The sequence below is a fragment of the Eubalaena glacialis genome, chromosome 19 (assembly GCF_028564815.1).
Source record: "Eubalaena glacialis isolate mEubGla1 chromosome 19, mEubGla1.1.hap2.+ XY, whole genome shotgun sequence".
NCBI lineage: Eukaryota > Metazoa > Chordata > Mammalia > Artiodactyla > Balaenidae > Eubalaena > Eubalaena glacialis.
Window position 1 is genome coordinate 32,503,196 of NC_083734.1, and position 20,338 is coordinate 32,523,533.

Below are 20,338 nucleotides of genomic sequence, written 5' to 3' on the forward strand. Positions count from 1 at the left end.
TCTACAAGAGAGTAAGAAAGATGATAAACACTGATGTCTGAATCTATTTGACCATGAACTTTTTTGTTTGCTTTTCTCCCAGAGGGAATCTGGCAACAATAGCTTCTGTGGACATATTTTAGAACATTGTAGGAGAGTGCTCACAATGAATAGGAGAGAAATTAAAGAACCCAGTTCAACCATACATGCTCTTTTCTAACAAAATATAGCTTGATTAAAGCAAGTATATGTACTGATTAAATTATAATAAATTATGCTTACATACACTCAGAAGAGAAAATGCCATTGAGCAAGAGAAAATAAATATTTTACAATGGAAATCTCAAAGTGGTACTTTATGTCAATTTTTGCTTTTTAATTAATCCAGTCTAGCTTAAATTACCTACTTTTTATGATTACTTATTGATTTTTTGTTGTTTTTAATTTCTGCAAAGAAAACCTATTTAAAAAAAATTTATTGGGATATAGTTGGTTTACAATGTGTTAGTTTCAGGTGTATGGCAAAGTGAATCTGTTATACATATACACATATACACATATCCACTTTTTTTAGATTATTTTCCCATATAGGCCATTATAGAGTATTGACTAGAGTTCCCTGTGCTATACAGTACATCCTTATTAATTATCTATTTTATATATAATGCTGTGTATGTGTCAATCCCAATCTTCCAATTTATCCCTCCCTCCCCTTACCCCCTAGTAACCATAAGTTTATTTTCTACATCTACAACTCTATTTCTGTTTTGTAGATAAGTTCATTTGTAGCCTCTTTTTAGATTCCACATATAAGCAATAGCATATGATATTTGTCTTTCTCTGTCTGACTTACTTCACTCAGTATGACAATCTCTAAATCCATCTAAGTTGCTGCAAATGGCAGTATTTCATCCTTTTTTATGGCTGAGTAATAGTTCATTGTATATATGCACCACATCTTCTTTATCCATTCCTCTGTTGATGGACATTTAGGTTGCCTCCATGTCCTGGCTATTGTAAATAGTGCTGCAATGAACATTGGGGTAGCTTTTCGAATTATGGTAGCTTATGTCTGAACTCATCACTCTTGCTTTGCTATCTTGGTGAAGAGAGAAGTAATTTAGAGTGGAAGTCAGAATACATAGTTGCATCTCAGTTCTATTTATTTCTAATTTTGTGATATAGGCAACATGTAAGCCCTTTCTAAGCTTCAGGTTTTTTAAGAATTAATCAGAGCCTGACTCATTGGGTTTCAGTGGGCAGAACCTGAGGCAAGATATGAGGATGGGGCAATGTATCTAGTCAGTGCCTTGAATATTTTAGGCACTTAGGCACTTAATTGTCATTTAGTCCATCAGTTAGTCAATTACCCATCCATTCAACAGCCTGCAAGTATACTCTCCCCAATTGTTTCCCCCACTCCTACTCATTTGCACTATGAAGGAGCCAAAGAGATCCTGATATCTTCACACATGTATTTCTCCAATGATAATCAAAAGCCATCTTAACTATGCTTCTGCAAGCATTGACTTCTTACTGCTTCTTTCTTTCACAACTTCATTTCTAATAAATTCTTCTTTTTCTTCAAATGGATTTGATGGTCAAACTCAATTTTATAATTTGGCTTTCTACTAAGTTTTACCATTCTAGAGACATTGTGTACTTGAGTATTTTCAAAGTGAAAATGAAAATAAGCCTACATTTTAAAGGAATTCCTTCTTAACTGTTCACTAGATTTTGAATAGAAGAGAGCTGAACAATGTAACTGCTGTTTATGAAAGGTGTTTTTAACAACAGAAAGGATGCTGTAAGTGGTCAGGTAATAGCTATTCTTTGAACGTAGTTTGGCATTGTGTAAGACATTTTACATGCAATGTCTCCTTTGAATCCTTCCAATAGCACTTTGTAATTAGTATCATCATCCTATTTACCAACAAGGAAGCTCAATATTTGAGGTTCTGAGAGTTCAAATAATTTGCCAATATCACACAGCTAGTAAACCACAGGGATGGCTAAACCCAGGTCCCTCTGATTCAAAATTAACCCACCATTGCAATCTACCATACTGTACCAAGGGGCTAACTCTAGTCAGAATTCACTCTTTGCTAACTCTAACTGCAAATGATACATTTGGCTAGAAGACACAATTGAAATTTTTCTAAAATAGTCTTCCACTGAAGTTGAAATACACAGTCAAGAAGGGAGTGAATTGGGAAAATTGAGGGCAAAATGAGGGATTAAAAGAAAGAAAAGAACCCTATTGAGAAGCATAAAAGGACAAGTGAATTATAATATTTCAGAGAACAAATTTGTTTGATTGATTGGCTTTACTGAAAATGCATCATTTCAAGCCTCTGTGCTTTTTCATATTTGTTATGTTTAGTGCTCGATTCTTTGATCATTCTGTAAGTCAGATTGCATCATATACAGATTTCAAATTTATGCATTTTCTGTATAATTAATCAAGTATTTAATACTTTGGCTTTAGTATAATTATTTTAATAGGTGTATGGAAATATCGACTTATCAAAGATAAGCTGGTTAGTAAATTGAATATTGTGTCATATTGAATTTGGAGAATTTTTAACTGGAAAAAATCACTCAACTTTTTATATTTGAATGAATATACTGGCTAACTGAGTTTGGAACTACTATTGCCTATTGTGGCTTATTGCCTCAGGGGTTACCTCAAGCACATGCAAAATGAAATGATTCTTTATAAAATAAATCATATATTCATTACCAAATGTAAAATAGATAGCTAGTGGGAAACAGCTGCATAGCACAAGGAGGTCATCTAGGTGTTTTGTGACCACTTAAAGGGGTGGGATAAGGAGTGTGGGAGGGAGGCTTAAGAGGGAGGGGATATGGGGATATATGTATACATATAGTTGATTCACTTTGTTATACAGCAGAAACCAACACAACATTGTAAAGCAATTATACTCCAATAAAGACATAAAAAACAGAAAAATAAATTATAATTTAAAAACAAACAAAAAATAAAATAAATCACAGAAAACTTCATGTTAAAAAAGAGCTTAAATTAAGTATCAGCTGGAAGAAATTTAGAATGTTTTGAAATTTATGTGACTTTGATTGTTATAACATATTCTAAACTGTCCACCAAGTCTTATATCCCTATCAACTAGAATTATTGCCAAAAGTGAAAGCCTCTCTTGTCATCTGTTCTATCTTAAATTCTCACAGTTCTAATCCTCATACTACTCCTTATATTCACTTTATTAACCAAACCTTCACTTGCCTCCCTCCACTGAGATCTTTGTAACCAATAATCATTAACTCCTTTGTATCCTCATCCTCTTCTTCAAAGGTTCCCTCTATCTTTTTAACATAACTTATACCCAGAATATCCTGAAGACACCATTTTCCTTCTATGGAGTTAAGTTGGAATTTTTTCCTTACAATCCATTCACCTATAGGTCTAGAAGTAAAGTCAGGATCCTCCAAGTTTCCTATTGCTGTGTCCAGATAGTTAAGTGCTTTCACTTGCTCTGAGTTTATGATTTTTTTTTCCTTCAACTGCCTTGTATTCTCCTTGTTCTGCTTTTTTCTAGTTCCTTTAAGTGTAAGGTTAGGTTGTTTATTTGAGATTTTTCTTGTTTCCTGTGGTAGGCTTCTATGCTACAAACTTTGCTCTTAGAAGTGCTTGCTAGATCCCATAAATTTTGGATAGCTGTGTTTCCATTTTCATTTGTCTCCAGACATTTTTTTTCTCTTTTTTTTTGTCTCCAGACTCTTTGATTTTGTTAGTGACTCATTGGTTGCTTAGTAACCCATTATTTACCTTCCTCATGTTTTGGCACGATTTTTTTCCCTTGTAGTTGATGTCTAGTTTCATAGTGTTGTGGTTGAAAAAGTTGCTTGATATGATTTCAATCTTAAAAAATTTACTGAGACTTGTCATACAACCTAGCATGTGATCTAACACAGAGAATTATCCATGTACACTTGAAAAAAATGTGTATGCTGCTGCTTTTGGATGGAATGTGCTGTGTCTATCTATTAAGTTAATTTGATCTAAAGCAGCATCATTTAAAGATGCTGTTTTCTTATTGGTATTCTGTTTGTATAATATACCCATTGATTGAAGTGGGTGTGAAAATTCCTTACTATCATTGTGTTACTATCAATTTCTCCCTTTATGTTTGTTCATATGTGGTTTATAAATTTAGCTGCTCCTATGTTGTGTGCATATATATTTACACTTGTTATATCTTGTTACTGGATTGATTCTTCATCATTGTGTAATGTGCTTTCTTTCTCTTGTTATAGTCTTTGTTTTAAAGTCAATTTTGTCTAAGTATTACTTCCCTGGCTTTCTTTTCATTTCTATTTGAATAGAATACTTTTTTCCATTCTCTCAATTTCAGTCTGTGTGTGTCTTTAGATATGAAGTGGTTCTCTTTAGGCAGTATATATATAATATATATAATATATTTCATAAAATTTTATATATTATGAAATACATTTTATAATATTTTATATTATATAATAGTTTAATTATTATATTATATATAATTACATATAACTTAGAATTTTAGTATATATATATATATATATACATATATAATTTTTTAACCATTCAGCCAATTTATGTCTACTGATGGGAGAATTTAGTTGATTTACATTATTTATTGATAGGTATGTACTTACTGCCATTTTGTTATTTGTTTTGGGGTTATTTTTGTGGTTCTTTTTTCTTCCTTTCATCTTGTTTTCTTCTCTCCTCTTGTGATATCTTCTTTAGTGTTTTGTTTGGCTTAGTCTCTCTTTTTTGCATGTGTATTTATTATAGATTTTTTGGGTTTGGTTGCCATGAGGGTTATATATAGCAATATCTAGATAGATACATACATAGATATAGATAGATATGTGATTATTTTAAGTTGATGATCTCTTAAGTTCAAACAAATTATAATAAACCTGCATGTTACAACCCACCCAACATTTAATTTTTTTTTTAAATTTTTATTTATTTATATTTATTTTTGGCTGTGTTGGGTCTTTGTTTCTGTGCGAGGGCTTTCTCTAGTTGCAGCGAGTGGGGGCCACTCTTCATCGCAGTGCACGGGCCTCTCACTGTCGTGTCCTCTCTTGTTGTGGAGCACAAGCTCCAGACGCGCAGGCTCAGTAGTTGTGGCTCATGGGCCCGGTTGCTCCACAGTATGTGGGATCTTCCCAGACCAGGGCTCAAACCCGTGTCCCCTGCATTGGTAGGCAGATTCTCAACCACTGCGCCACCAGGGAAGCCCCCAACATTTAATCTTTTGACATCATAGTTTACATATTTTGTTTTGTGCATCCCTTAACTACTTATTGTGGATATAGATGATTTTACTACTTTGTTCTTTTAATCTTCATATTAGCTTTATACATTGTTGATCTACAATGGTTACTGTATATTTGCCTTTACTAAAGTGATTTCTCTTTGAATTTTTATATTTCTATCTGTGTTCTTGTCTTTTCTCCTTAGAAAACTCACTTAACGTATCTTATAAGGCTGGTGTGATGCTGCCGAACTTCATTAGCTTTTGCTTTTCTGTAAAACTTTTCATCTCTCCTTCAAATCTGAATGATAGCTTTGCTGGGTAGAGTATTCTTGGTTATACTTTTTATTTTCTGTCATCATTTTAAATGCATTATTCCACTCTCTTCTGGCCTTCAAAGTTTCTGTTGCAAAGTCAAATAACAGTCTTATGGGATTTCCATTTTATATAAATAGTTGCTTTTCACTTCTGGCTTTTAAATTTTTCTTATCTTTACATTTTGCCATTCTAATTACAATGTGTCTTGGTGTAAACTTCTTTGGGTTGATCTTGTTTGAGACTCCATGTTACTCCTGTACCTGGATGTCTATTTCCTTTCCTATGTTAGGGAAATTTTCAGCTATTATCATTTCAAATAAGTTCTCTGCCAATTTATCTCTCTCTCTTCTCCTTCTGGGACCCCTATACTCTGAATTTTAGTATGCTTGATGTTGTCCCAGAAGTCTCTTAAACTGTCCTCATTTTTAAATTCTTTTTTGTGTGTTTGTTTCAGCTTGAGTGATTTCCATTACTCTGTCTTCCAGTTCACTGATCCATTCCTTGGTATTTTCTAATCCACTATTGATTTCTTCCTTTGTATTTTTTTATTTCAGTTATTGTATTCTTCAGCTCTGCTTGATTTTTAAAATATTTTCTAACTCTTTGTTAAACTTAGCACTGTGTTCATCCATACTTCTCCTGAGTTCACTGAGCATTTTTATGATCAATACCTTGAACTCTTTTTCAGGCAGATGGCTTATCTTCACTTTTCCTATTTGTTCTTCTGGGGTTTTATCTTGTTCCTTCATTTAAACGTATCCCAATTTCACCTTATTTTACACAATTCTCTGTGTTTATTTGTATGTATTAGGTAGGTCAGTTATGTTTCCCAATCATGGAGAAGTGGTCTTTTGTGAGGCCCAACAGCACACTCCTCTCTGGTTACCAGAGCTATATGATCTAGGAGTGTCCCCTGTGGGGGCTAAGTGGGCTCTTCTATGGTGAAACCAATTATTGTGGCACACTGATAAATGGGGCTGGCCCTCAGGCAAGTTGGTTGCCAGGCCCTATCCTGTGCAGAGACTACCAGTTGCTGGTGAGTGGGGCTGGATCATGACTGAGGGAGCTCCAGGGCTGATGCTGGCCCACTTGTGGTTTGGGCCAAGTAATGGCATTTCTTGCTGTGAGGGTTGTTTTTCCCAAGACCGGTACTGATCAGCTGTTGCATGGGTAATACCCTGTTGTGTGCTAATAAGCTAGAGTGGGGACTCCAAAATGGCCGTTACCAGCACAAATGACCTTGTGGTAGAACAAGCTGCCCAAAATGCTGTCACAAGCATCTATGTCCCTAAAGGAAGTCCCAGTTCCTCCAGTCTCTCTGAAGTCTTTCCAAGATCAGCAAGTGGTCTGACCCAGGTTCTTTTCTAATTCTTGTCTCTGAAATAGAGACACAGACATAGAGAACAAACAAATGGACACCAAGGGGGGAAAGGGGGAGTGGGATGGATTGGGAGATTGTGATTGACATATACAAACTACTATGTATAAAATAGATAATTAATGAGAACAGACTGTATAGCACAGGGAACTCTACTCAATGCTCTGTGGTGACCTAAATGGGAAGGAAATCCAAGGAAGAGGGGATATATGTATATGTGTGGCTGATTCACTTTTCTGTACAGCAGAAAATAACACACATTGTAAAACAACTATACTACAAAAAAATTATTGTCTCTGAGCTGGGTTTTGGACACTGCTTTATTTTGCATGTGCCCTTTAAGAGCAAAATCTCTGTTTACTACAGCCCTCTGATTCTCCTATAGGCAAGTCCTACAGGCCTTCAAAGCAGATGTTAAATGTGCTCTTCTTTCTGGTGTAGAATCCTCAAGCTGGGGGCCCCAATATGGGGCCCAAACTCCTTGCTTCTTGGGGAGAAAATTTACAGTTGTGTTTTTGAAATTTAGTTTTTATTTTATATTGGAGTACAGTTGATTTACAATATTTTGTTAATTTCAGGTGCACAGTGAAGAGATTCAGTTACACATATACATGTATCAATTCTTTTCGCATATAGATTATTACAGAACGTTGAGTAGAGTTCACTGTGTTTTACAGTAGGTCTTTTTTTTTCTATTTTGTATATAGTAGTGTGTATATGTTAATTCCAAAATCCTAATTTATCCCTTAACCCCACCTTTCTCCTTTGGTAACTTTAAGTTTATTTATGAAGTCTGTGAGTCTGTATCTGTTTTGTAAATATGTTCACTTGTATCATTTTTTTAGATTAAATACATAAGTGACATCATAAGATATTTGTCTTCCTCTGTCTTACTTCATTTAGTATGATAATCTTCAGGTCCATGCATATTGCTGCAAAAGGCATTATTTCATACTTTTTCATGTGTGAGTAATATTTTGTTGTATAGGTATATACCACACTTCTTATCCATTTCTCTGTCAATGGACGTTTAGGTTGTTTTCATGTCTTGGCGATTATTTTAAAATGCTGCAAAGAACATTGGGGTGCATTTATCTTTTCAAATTATGGTTTTCTCTGGATATATGCCCAGGAGTAGGGTTGCTGGATCATATGGTAGCTCTATTTTTAGTTTTTTAAAGAACCTCCATACTGTTCTCCACAGTGGTTGTACCAATTTACATTCCCACCAACAGTGTAGGAGGATGCCCTTTTCTCCACACCTTCTCCAGCATTTATTGTTTGTAGACTTTTAATTATGGCCACTCTGACTAGGCTGAGGTGATACTTCATTGTAGTTTTGGTTTGCATTTCTCTAATAATTAACAATGTTGAGCATCTTTCATGTGCTTTTTGGCCATCTGTATGTCTTCCTTGGAGAAATGTCTCTTTATGTCTTCCGCCCATTTTTGGATTGTGTTGTTTGGTTTTTTTTTTTTGACATTGCGCAGCATGAGCTGTTTGTATATTCTGGAGATTAATCTCTTGTCAGTTGCTTCATTTGAAAATATTTTCTCCCATTCTGTTGGTTGTCTTTTCATTTTGTTTATGGTTTCCTTTGCTGTGCAAAAGCTTTTGGGTTTAATTAGGTCAAATTTGTTTATTTTTGTTTTTATTTTCATTACTCTGGGAGGTGGATCCAAAAGATATTGTGGAAATTTATGCCAACTAGTATTCTGCCTAGGTTTTTCTCTAAGAGTTTGAAAGTATCTGGCCTTCCATGTAGGTCTTTACTCCATTTTGAGTTCATTTTTGAGTATGGTGTTAGAGAATATTCTACATTCATTATTGTACATGTAGCTGTCCAGTTTTCCCAGCACCACTTTTTGAAGTGAATGTCTTTTCTGCATTGCATATTCTTGCCTCCTTTGTCATAGATTAATTGACCATAGGCATGTTTGTTTATTTCTGGGCTTTTTATCCCAGAAATAATAATGCTCTATAATTTATAATAAATAAATAATAATGCTCTATAATTTGAGCTATATTTCTGTTTTAGTGCCAGTACCATACTGTTTTGATGACTGTAGCTTTGTAGTATAGTCTGAAGTCAGGGACACTGATTCCTCCAGCATGCTCTTACTTTCTCAGGATTGTTTTGGCTATTTGGGGTATTTTATGTTTCCATACAAATTAAAAACAATTTTTTTCTTCATATTCCATGGAAAATGTCATTGGCAATTTGGTAGGAATTGCATGGAATCAGTAGATTGATTGGGTAGTATAGTCATTTTGACAATATTGATTCTTCCATTCCAATAACATGTTATATATTTCCATCTGTTTGTGTCATCTTTGATTTCTTTCTTCAATGTCTTAGTTTAGAAGTACAGGTTTTTTACATCCTTAGGTAGGTTTATTCCTAGGTATTTTATTACTTATTTTATACGATGGTAAATGAGATTGTTTCCTAACTTCTCTTTCTAATTTTCATCGTTAGTGTATAGAAATGAAAAAGATTTCTGTATATTAATTTTGTATCTTGCAATGTTATCAAATTCATTGATGAGCTCTAGTAGTTTTCTGGTAGCATCTTTAGGATTTTCTATGTATAGTAAAATGTCATCTGCAAAGAGTGACAGTTTTACTTCTTCTTTTCCAATTTGTAATCCTTTTATTTATTTTTCTTCTTTGATTGCCATGGCTAGGACTTCTAAAACTATATTGAATAATAGTGGCAAGAGTAGACATCCTTGTCTTATTCCTGATCTTAGAGGAAATGCTTTCAGCTTTTCATTGTTGATGATAGTGGTGGGTTGTCATATATGGCCTTTATTATGTTGAGGTATGTTCTCTCTATGCCCACTTCCTGGGGAGTTTTTAATCAAACATGAGTGCTGAATTTTGCCAAAAGCTTTTTCTGCATTTATTGAGATGATTATATGGTGTTTATTCTTCAATATTTAATGTGGTGTATCACACTGATTGATTTGCCAATACTGAAAAATCCTTGCATCCTTGAGATAAATCCCAATCGATCATGGTGTAGGATCCTTTTAATGTATCATTGGATTTGGTTTGCTAGCATTTTGTTGAGGATTTTTCTGTCTATGTTCGTCAGGGATATGGGCCTGTAATTTGTGTGTGTGTGTGTGGTATCTTTGTCTGTTTTTCTTAAACATGATGATGGTGGTGTCATACAATGAGCTTGGAAGTGTTTCTTCCTCTGTAATTTTTTGGAATAGTTTCAGATGGATATGTGTTAACTCTTCTCTAAATGTTTGGTAGAATTCTCCTGTGAAGCCAGCTGGTCATGGACATCGTTTATTGGAAGCCTTTAAATCACAGTTTCAATTTCAATACTTGTTATTGATCTGTTTGTATTTTCTCTTGCTTCCTGGTTCAGTCTTCGAAGGTTGTATTTTTCTAAGAATTTCTTTATTTCTTCTAGGTTGCCCATTATATTGGCATATAGTTGCTTGCAGTAGTCTCTTATGATCCTTTGTATTTCTGTGGTGTCAGTGTAACTTCTCCTTTTTCATTTCTAATTTTATTGATTTGGGTTCTCTCCCTTTTTTTTTTGATGTGTCTGGGTAAAGCTTTATCAATTATGTTTATCTTTTCAAACAATTTGTTTCATTGATCTTTGCTATTGTTTTCTTCATCTCTATTTCATTTATTTCTGCTCTTATCTTTATGATTTACTTTCTTCTACTAAATTTGAGTTTTGTTTGTTCTGCTTTCTTTAGTTGCTATAGGTGTAAGTTTAGGTTGTTTATTTTAGATTTTTCTTGTTTCCTGAGGTAAGATTGTATCACTATATTCTTCTTTCTTAGAAGTGGTTTTGCTCTGTCCCATAAGTTTTGGGTTGTCGTGTTTTCCTTGTCATTTATCTCTAGGTATTTTTTTTTCCTCTTTGATTTCTTCAGTGATCCATTTGTTGTTTCACAGCATATTGTTTAGCCTCCACGTGCTTGTGGTTTTTGCATTTTTTTTCTTGTAGTTGATTTCTAATCTCATAGTGTTGTGGTCAGAAAAGATGCTTGATATAATTTCAATTTTCTTAAATTTATCAAGGCTTCCTTTGTGGTCCAGCATGTGATCTATACTGGAGAATGTTCCATGTGCACTTGAGAAGAATGTTTATTCTGCTGCTTTTGGATGAAATGTTCTATAAATATCATTAAGTCCCTCTGGTCTAATGTGGCATTTAAGGCCTGTGTTTCGTTATTAATTTTCTGTCTGGATGATCTGTCCATTGGTATAAGTGGGGTGTTAAAGTCCCACACTATTATTGTGTTACTGTTAATTTCCCCTTTTATGGCTGTTAGCATTTGCCTTATATATTGAAGTGTCTCTATGTGAGGTGCATATATATTCATAATTGTTATATTTTCTTCTTGGATTGTTCCCTTGATCATTATGTTGTGCCCTTCTTTGTCTCTTGTAACAGGCTTTATTTTGAAATCTCTTTTGTCTAATATGAGCATTGCTACTCCAGCTTCTTTTTGATTTCCATTTTCATGGAATATCTTTTTCCATCCCCTCACTTTCAGTCTATATGTGCCCTTAGATTTGTAGTGGGTCTCTTGTAGATAGTATATATATGGGTCTTTTTTTATCCCATCGGTCAATCTATGTGCTTTGGAGCATTAACCCATTTACATCTAATGTAATTATAGATTTGTATGTTCTTATTGTCATTTTGTTAATTGTTTTTAATTTGTTTTTGTAGGTCTTTTTCCTTCCCTTCCTCTTTTCTTCCATTCTATTGTGATTTGATTACTATATTTAGTGTTTGGATTGTTTTTTCTTTTTGTGTTTTGTCTATTGTAGGTTTTTGGTTTGTGGTTTTTATGAGGTTTTGATATAGCAGTCTATATCTCTACAAGATTTTTTTAAGCTGCTAATCTCTTAATCTCCAATGCATTCCCAATATCCTGCATTTTTATTCTCCCTTTCTCGTGATTGCTGGCTTTGATATCATATATGTTTGTGTATGATTTCCTACCTTTATTTTATGTTTTCCTTTACCTGTGAGCTTTCTCATTCACATTTTTCTTGTTTCTAGTTGTGTCCTTTTCTTTTTCACCTAGAAAAGTTCCTTTAGCATTTGTTGTAAAGCTAGTCTGGTGGTGCTGAATTCTCTTAGTTTTTGCTTGTCTGTAAGTCTTTTGATTTCTCTGTTGAATCTGAATGACAGCCTTGAAGCGTAGAGTATTCTTGGTTGTAAGTTTCTCCCTTTAAGTATATCATGCCACTCCCTTCTGGCCTGCAGAGTTTCTTCTGAAAAATAAGCCAATAACCTTATGGGGATTCCCATGTATACTATTTGTTCCTTTTCCCTTGTTGCTTTTAATAATTTCTCTTTATCTTTAATTTTTGTCAGTTTGAATACTATATGTCTTGGTGTGTTCCTCCTTGGGTTTATCTTGTATGGGACTCTCTGCACTTCCTGGACTTGAGTGAGTGTTTACTTTCCCATGTTGGGGAAGTTTTCAGCTATTATGTATTCAAATATTTTTTCAGGTCCTTTCTCTTTCTCTTCTCCTTCTGAGACCCCTATAATGTGAATGTTGTGTTTAATGTTTTCCCAAGATATTCCTGAGACTGTCCTCATTTCTTTTCATTCTTTTTTCTTTGTTTTGTTCCATGGCAGTGATTTCCACCAGTCTGTCTGCCAGCTCACCTATTCATTCTTCTCCCTCAGTTATTTTGCTCTTGATTCTTTCTAGTGTATTTTTCATTGAAGTTATTGTGTTTTTCATCTCTTTTGTTTGTTCTTTACATCTTCTTGCTCTTTGTTAAACATTTCTTGTATCTCTCAGTCTATGCCTCCATTCTATTTCTGAGATCTTGGATCACCTTTACTATCATTACTCTGAATTCTTTATCATGTAGATTGCCTATCTCCACTTCACTTATATGTTCTTCTGAGGTTTTATCATGTTCTTTTGTCTGAAACATATTTCTCTCCCATCTTATTTTGTCTAACTTTCTGTGTGTGTGGTCTTCAATCTGCAGGCTGCAGAATTGTAGCTCTTCTTGCTTCTGCTGTCTGCTCCCTGTCAGGTGATTTTGGTCCAGGGGCTTGTGCAGACTTCCTGGTGAGAGGCACTGGTGCCTGCCCACTGGTGGGTGGGCTGGGTTTTGCCCCTCTGGTGGGCAGACCTGTGTCAAGAGGTGTGTTTAGAGGTGTCTGTGTGTTCAGGAAGACTTTAGGCAGCTTGTCTGCTGATGGGTGGGGCTATGTTCTCACCCTGTTGGTTGTTTGGTGTGAAACATCCCAGCACTGGGAGCTGCAGGCTCTTGAGTGGGGCTAGGTATGAATGCCAAAATGGCAAACTTTGGGTTGGCTCATGTGAATAAATTTTCCCTGGGGCCTCTGTCACCAGTGCCCTTACTTCCACATATAGCTACAGGCAACACTTGTCTCCCAATAGTCTTCAAGGTCTGCAAGTAGTTCTGACCCAAACTCCTATGGAGTCACTGCTTTGTCCTGGGTCTCAGTGAATGTGAAACCTTTTGCACACTCTCCAAGAGTGGAGTCTCATTTTCCTTCAGTCCTGTGGATCTTCTGCACTCAAGTGCTGCTGGTCTTCAAATCCAAATGCTCTTGGGTTTCCTACTCAGAGCTCTCACTCTTGTGGGAGAACCTCTGCAATATAATTATTTTCCAGTTTGTGGGTCGCCCTCCTGCAGGTATGGGATTTGATTATATCATGAACGTGCCCCTCCTACAATCTCATTGTGGCTTCCTTTTTGTCTTTGGATGTAGAATATCTTTTTTGGTATGTTCCATTCTTTTTGTCAATGGTTGTTTAGCAGTTAGTTGTTATGTAGGTGTTTTCATGAGAGGAGATGTGCTCAAGTTTTTCTACTCCGCCATCTTGTCTCCAAGCAAGTTCAATGCAGGAATATTCCAAAGAATAAACTTAATGAGATTCATCCAATGCCAGCAGAAGACAGAGGATGGCTGAGGCCAAGGTGTCACCCTCTCATCTCATGTCCAAGACCACCTTCTTCGCTCAGTGCACACTGGAGATTGTCATGATTTCCTGATGTCATGAGAACTTTTTGGCATCCCTGTGTGTGCATGTATTAGAATCAGAGGACAGGTGTGCAACCTGCAATAATGATTAGCATTGTCTTTGTAGGTCACTTACCCAAGGGTGTGGATCTTGACTATAACCTATCTTCACCCCTCCTACCCATCTCAATGTTGTCCCTTCCTTGTATTTTCAGTTATACAAAAAACTTTCCTGCTAGTCTTCAGGTCATTCTCATAAATAGTTGTTCTGTTAATACCTGTAATTTTGGTGTGTCCATAGGAGGAGATGAGCTCAGTGTCTTCCTACTCTTCTGTCTTGGCCACTCACCTTTACAACCATTTTCTTGTTTTGAAAATAATGCATACCCATTTAAAATTATTTGCTTTTGTATCTTACATACATTTTAGCTAACAATTCCTGCTTTGTATCTATGTTGTCAATTTATTTAATTATATATTTATATTATATTTTGAATGCTGAGATAAAATTACTTCATACAGAAACTAAATAAAATCAGAGGTGTATCCTTTTGTGGATTGGAAAATTCAATATCATAAAGATGTTTTTTCACCTCAAATTAATCTATGAATATAAAGCAATTGAGATAACAATCATAAGGAGTTGTGTTTAAACTTGAAAAGTTAATCCTAAAATATATATAGAATTGTATACAGCCAAAATGTCACTAGGACTCTCTTGAAGAAGAATATGGAGAGGCTTAGATTAGTGGGCATTAACAGTTTGAAAAGGATAAGTTAATAAATATATATGTTCTCAGTACATAAAAAAGAACCTAATAAGAAATAAAAGAGAGTAACTAATAAGATTGATAACAGACTACACTGATATGGGAATGAGTGCTGGATAACTGATAAGGTTTTGATATATGATGAAAAGTATAAAAAACTTAAATGAAAGTTTTTATAAGTGATTACATTTAAAATTAATATTTTTATATGATAAAAACACAATAAATATAATGAAGGCAGACAATACTAACAAAACATGCAATTATGAATGATTTGTAAACAGAATATATAAAGGAAAGCAAAACATAAATGATGCAGTAGAAAGAAACTAGTCACATAAATAATGGGTAACCCACCTAGAAAGAATTTTGAATTTCTGAGAAAGAAATGCAAGTTATTCACTGATTTTCTTAATCAAAAGAGTGCAAACTAAAATGATCTTCTACAATTTTATCTCCATGATGTTGTTAAAAATTAATATATCTTATTATAAGCATTAGCAATAACAAGTGGAAATTGAGACTGTTATATATTGCTGATGGTAATACAAAGTGCTGCTACCACTTTGGAGAACATCTCTACTAAAGGAATACATGTGCATTCTATGATCAAACAATTCTTTTTCTTTCTGCTTTCCCTAAAAACATTTTTGAGCATGTGTCCAGGGATATTTATTGCAGTACTATTTAAAGGCAAGTCATTGTTAATATAACTTTTTCAGCAATGGAGTGAATAAGTATATTATTATGTTTTTATAAAAGAACACTCCTGCAATTAAAAAAATGCTAACCCTATGTAAAAAATGTGGCAAAATTAGAAATGTAATTCTAGCAATAAAGCAAATTACAAAATGACAGCAATGGTATGATATCGTATATGTAAAGTTTTAAAATACACTGTGTACTATTGATGCACACATACATATGCAATAAAAGTATAAATATATAAATGGGATGTTGTATACCAATAAGAGTAGTGGTTACCTCTAAAGGATAAAGGCTAGAAAATGGATTGGAGAAAAAGGGCTTTGGCGTTTTCTATAAAAGAGTGTTCCTTTAAATAAAAAGTTAGACTATAGATTAATAACATAAAATGATAACTATTATCGGTAGTGGGTAAATTTGTATGTTATATTATTTTATATGTTCATGAATTGTTTGATAATTAACAAAAAACCTGGCACAATCAGAACCCTGAAATTACAGTAAATATGCATCCCTCACCCACGTTAATGCAGATCTGGCATATCTAAAGTAAAAGAATAAATAGCATCCCACCCCAATGATTCACAATAGTACTATTAGTTCTGAAATACTTCTCCACACACCAGGGTGAGAGAGGTCAGGGCAGACAGCAAAATTGCATTGGTTAAGGTTCTGTTGGGAGTGTACTTCATTCATCTCAAGTTGTGAACTCAGAGTTAGTATGATGATTAAATGAATGAATACCTACAAATAACTTAAAACAGTGCCTGGTAAAGTAAACACTCAATAAATGCTGGTTATTCTTGCTGTCATAACACGAGAGAGATTGTAGAACTAACAAGCTCTTAAAATCACTAACAAGTCAACAATAACGTAATGCAGCTAAGAACTGAGGTTAGGGCACCACTCAGGTAAAAATATTCCAACTTACATATCATTTAGTATACATATCTCAGGCACAGAATTTTTATAAACAGAGCCATGCCTTTATTATCTTGCAAATAACTGAAAGGAATAGGTACAGAGTACTGGCATCAGCAATGATTTAGAATTAGCATTGCTGTGGATTTCACTTGTCCAATTACTATGTGTATTAGCCCTCCCAGCCCTGGCAAATGCAAGTATCAATAGCCTTGAAAAATGAAAAAAAGTGTGAACTTTGGAACTGATCATTTCAGGGTTCAACTCAGGGCATATCTTTCTTTACCAGGAAAATAATATTGAAAAAAATATTTAAATCATCTTTGCTTCAAAAAAATCATCTTATAAAAAAGAATGCCATGACTGATTTCCCAGGGTTGTTGTAAGGTTTATAGTTGTAAAAATATAAAATCACAAGACAGGAGCCTGGCACTGATGTAGGTAACGTTAGTTCCTTGTGTTAAAGTATGATCAGCCTTCACAATATTCAGTGCCCTATTATTTAACATTTCCAATTATCACAACTCAGTCATTTCTGTAAGAATCATTTATCAATCCCGGTCAACCTAAGATATATCGATATATCCTTGTAAATCAGTTTAGCTACACACTCCCCTGACACTGTCTAGTAACTCCATCAAACATTTATTATTTACTATGATTTCCTTTTCTCATTCAGTCATTCAATACAAATACATGCACACATGCAGTAGTTAGGATTTTTTTTTTTTAATGAAAATTTACCGATGTAACCACCACCCATGTAAACCTCTCAGTGTTTCAGAGATAACATGGAATCCACCTAAATGTATTTTTCCTTTACCATGTATGGCAGCAAAGAAAACCAGTTCTGGCTGTTGTTTTCTCTTAACAACCCCTTATATGCTTTTCATCTGCACTTCTTCACCAGAGGCCAGTAAATGATAAATAAGAAGATCCATGCCAGTGATTGGCATCAATTTACAGTTAAAGTTTCATTGTTTCTCCAACATATCAATAAGACCATTAATTGAGAATATGGGTATATAGCCTCCTAATGCAATTCTCAGGGAAAAAAGTAATAAAGCTGGTTAAGCAGAATGATCAGTACATCACCAAGATGACAAAGTAGGAGACCCCATCATCCCTCCATCTCCCCACAAAGATCACCAATATTTGATCCCCAAAAACACTCTGCTTTTGGAGATCTCAGGAGTCCACTTTAAAAACTTAAGCAACACAAAATTAACTTTAAATAGATTATAACTTAAACATAAGGCCTGAATTTGTAAAACTCCTAGAAGAAAACAGGAGGAAATCTTGATATTGGTCTTAGAAATGATTTATCATTTGTGACACCAAAATTTCAAGCAACAAAAGCAAAAATAAATAAGTGGGGCTACATCTAACTAAAAAGCTTCTACACAGCAAATGAAACAATCAGCAAAATGAAAAGGCAAACTATGGAATGGGAGATAATATTTGCAAACCATCTATCAGGTAAAGTGTTAATATCCAAAATATATATGGAACTCATACATTTCAATGGCAAAATAACAATTTGATTAAAAATGGGCAAATGAACTGAATAGACTCTTTTCCGAAGAAAACATACAAATGGCCAAGAAGTATATGAAGCAGCGTTTAACATCACTAATCATCAGGGAAATGTAAATCAAAACAACAATTAGATAATACCTCACACCTGGTAGAATGCGGTTTATCAAAAAGATTAGAAATAACAAACTTTGACAAAGATGTGAAGATAAGGGTACCTTTGTGCACTTTTGGTAGGAATGTAAATTAATTCAACCATTATGGAAAACAGTATGGAGTTCCTCAAAAAATTAAGAGTAAAACTAGCATATGATCTAGGAATCCCACTTCTGGATATATATCCAAAGGAAACAAAATCACTATCATGAAGAGATATCTACACTTCCATGTTTATTCAGCATTATTCACAATAGCCAAGACATGGAAACAACCTAAATGTTGGTCTATGGATGAATTAAAGGGAGATGTGAAAATGTAATATTATTCAGCAATAAAAAAAAAAAAAAAAGAAATCCTGCCATTGGTGATACCATGAATGGATCTTGAGAGCATTATGCTAAGTGAAATAAGTCAGACAAAGAAAGACGTATACTGTATAATATCACTTACATGTGGAATCTAAAAAAAGCCAAACTCATAGAAACAGAGAGTAGAATGGTGACTATCAGAGGCTTGAGAGGTGAGGGAAATAGAAAGATACTGTTCAAAGGGTACAAACTTTCAGTTGTAGGATGAATAAGTTCTGGGGATGTACACCATGGTAACTATAGTTGACAATACTTGACAGTTGCTATGGGAGTGGAGCTTTAATGTTCTTACCATAACAACAATAACAATAAAATGACAATTATGTGAGGTGAAGGATGTTTTAAATAATCTTACTGTGGTATATACATTTTGTATTATATACATGTGTCAAATCACACACACCTTATTATATGCCACATATCTCATAAAGCTGGAATGAAAAAAGGAGTGATGATGTATTAGTAGCTTATCAAGGCAATATCAGTTGCCTTCCTCCTAGCCCTATAACTTCCTCTTTGGCTCCTCTATATCATTGTAGGGTTGTAAACTAGCAGAAAGTGTCTTTAAAATTGTGACCTTTAATAAGAATTTCAAACATATGAGTTAAGTTTTAGAGCTTTAAAATAAGTCACTATAAATGTGTTTTATTAAAAAATAAAATAGAAAAATCATGAGGAAACAGTGAAGAACTAGAAAACAATGTAGCAATCTAATCACACTTTTGTTTCCCTTTAACTTGAGGTTTTGAACCATTAATTAACCTTAAAAAGAAATGTGTATTGTATATAAATGTGTACGCTGTGCAGTGTTCTCAAGTTAACCAGTATTCTGACAGTAATAATTAATGAGTTAATAGCTGTGGCTATTTTAGGACAGTTTTAAAATATAATTTTGTGTAGAACATACAGGTTTACTGGTAAGTAGAAACTCATAAAATCTTAAATGCAGAAGGAAATTTAAAGGGCATATCCTTGGCAATACAAAAGGCTACCCTCAGTAAAATGGCAGTGCCTATCATGGTACTTGGCACCTACTTTGTGTTCAATAGTTACTTGCCTAATATCTCCTTGCTGTGCTAGTAACATTGGATTATTACTACAATGATCTCATAGAACTTTCAAAAAAACCTGAAGATAGTCAGACCTGTTTTTGGTGAACTTTTGCCAGTTGGTGGAGATTGCTGCTTCCCTTACTATGAATTTTCACCCATATATTTTATAATTATTTCTAAAATTTATTCAGCCCTAGTCATCAAAACAAACCAAGAAGTCTTTACGTTGTCTGCCAATTTCCCCTCTTTCACATGTCAATTAAAATTAGTTCAAAGTATTTAAAACCCTCCCTTGGCACGTCTTCCACCAGTCATTTTTCTAAAATTTCTTGAACAAGTGGTTCATTCTCAGTCTCCAGTTTTTCATTTTCTCTCATGCCTTGTGCTCACACATAACATCCTCAACATAGCCAGTTATGGAAGTGATCTCTCTGAAATAAGCAGATTTTACATTTTTTTCTCTCCTTTAAAATGTCCTCTTTTGAAGCCTCATTACTTTGTAATGTTTACTTTAATAAACCCTCTTAAAAACCACCTTCCTTGTAATATAAAGAATTTAAAAAAATAAGTATGCCTTATGATTTCAGCATTGTTTCTCCCTTACATTTTATGCTGTCTTGCACATCACATAGCCTTTTTCAGAGCTCTCAAACACCCACACACTCGCACTACCTTTTTCCTGGAAAAGGGCCAGATTTTTAGTTATAAGTAATTATGAGGACTTTTCTTCAGCAAAGATTCCCTGGGGCTGACAAATAGTCTTACTGCCCTAATTAAATTATTTTATGATAAATCTAATAACTATTCTTGTTTAGGTAAAAAGCATTTGGGATTTTTGCTTTTAAAAAACTT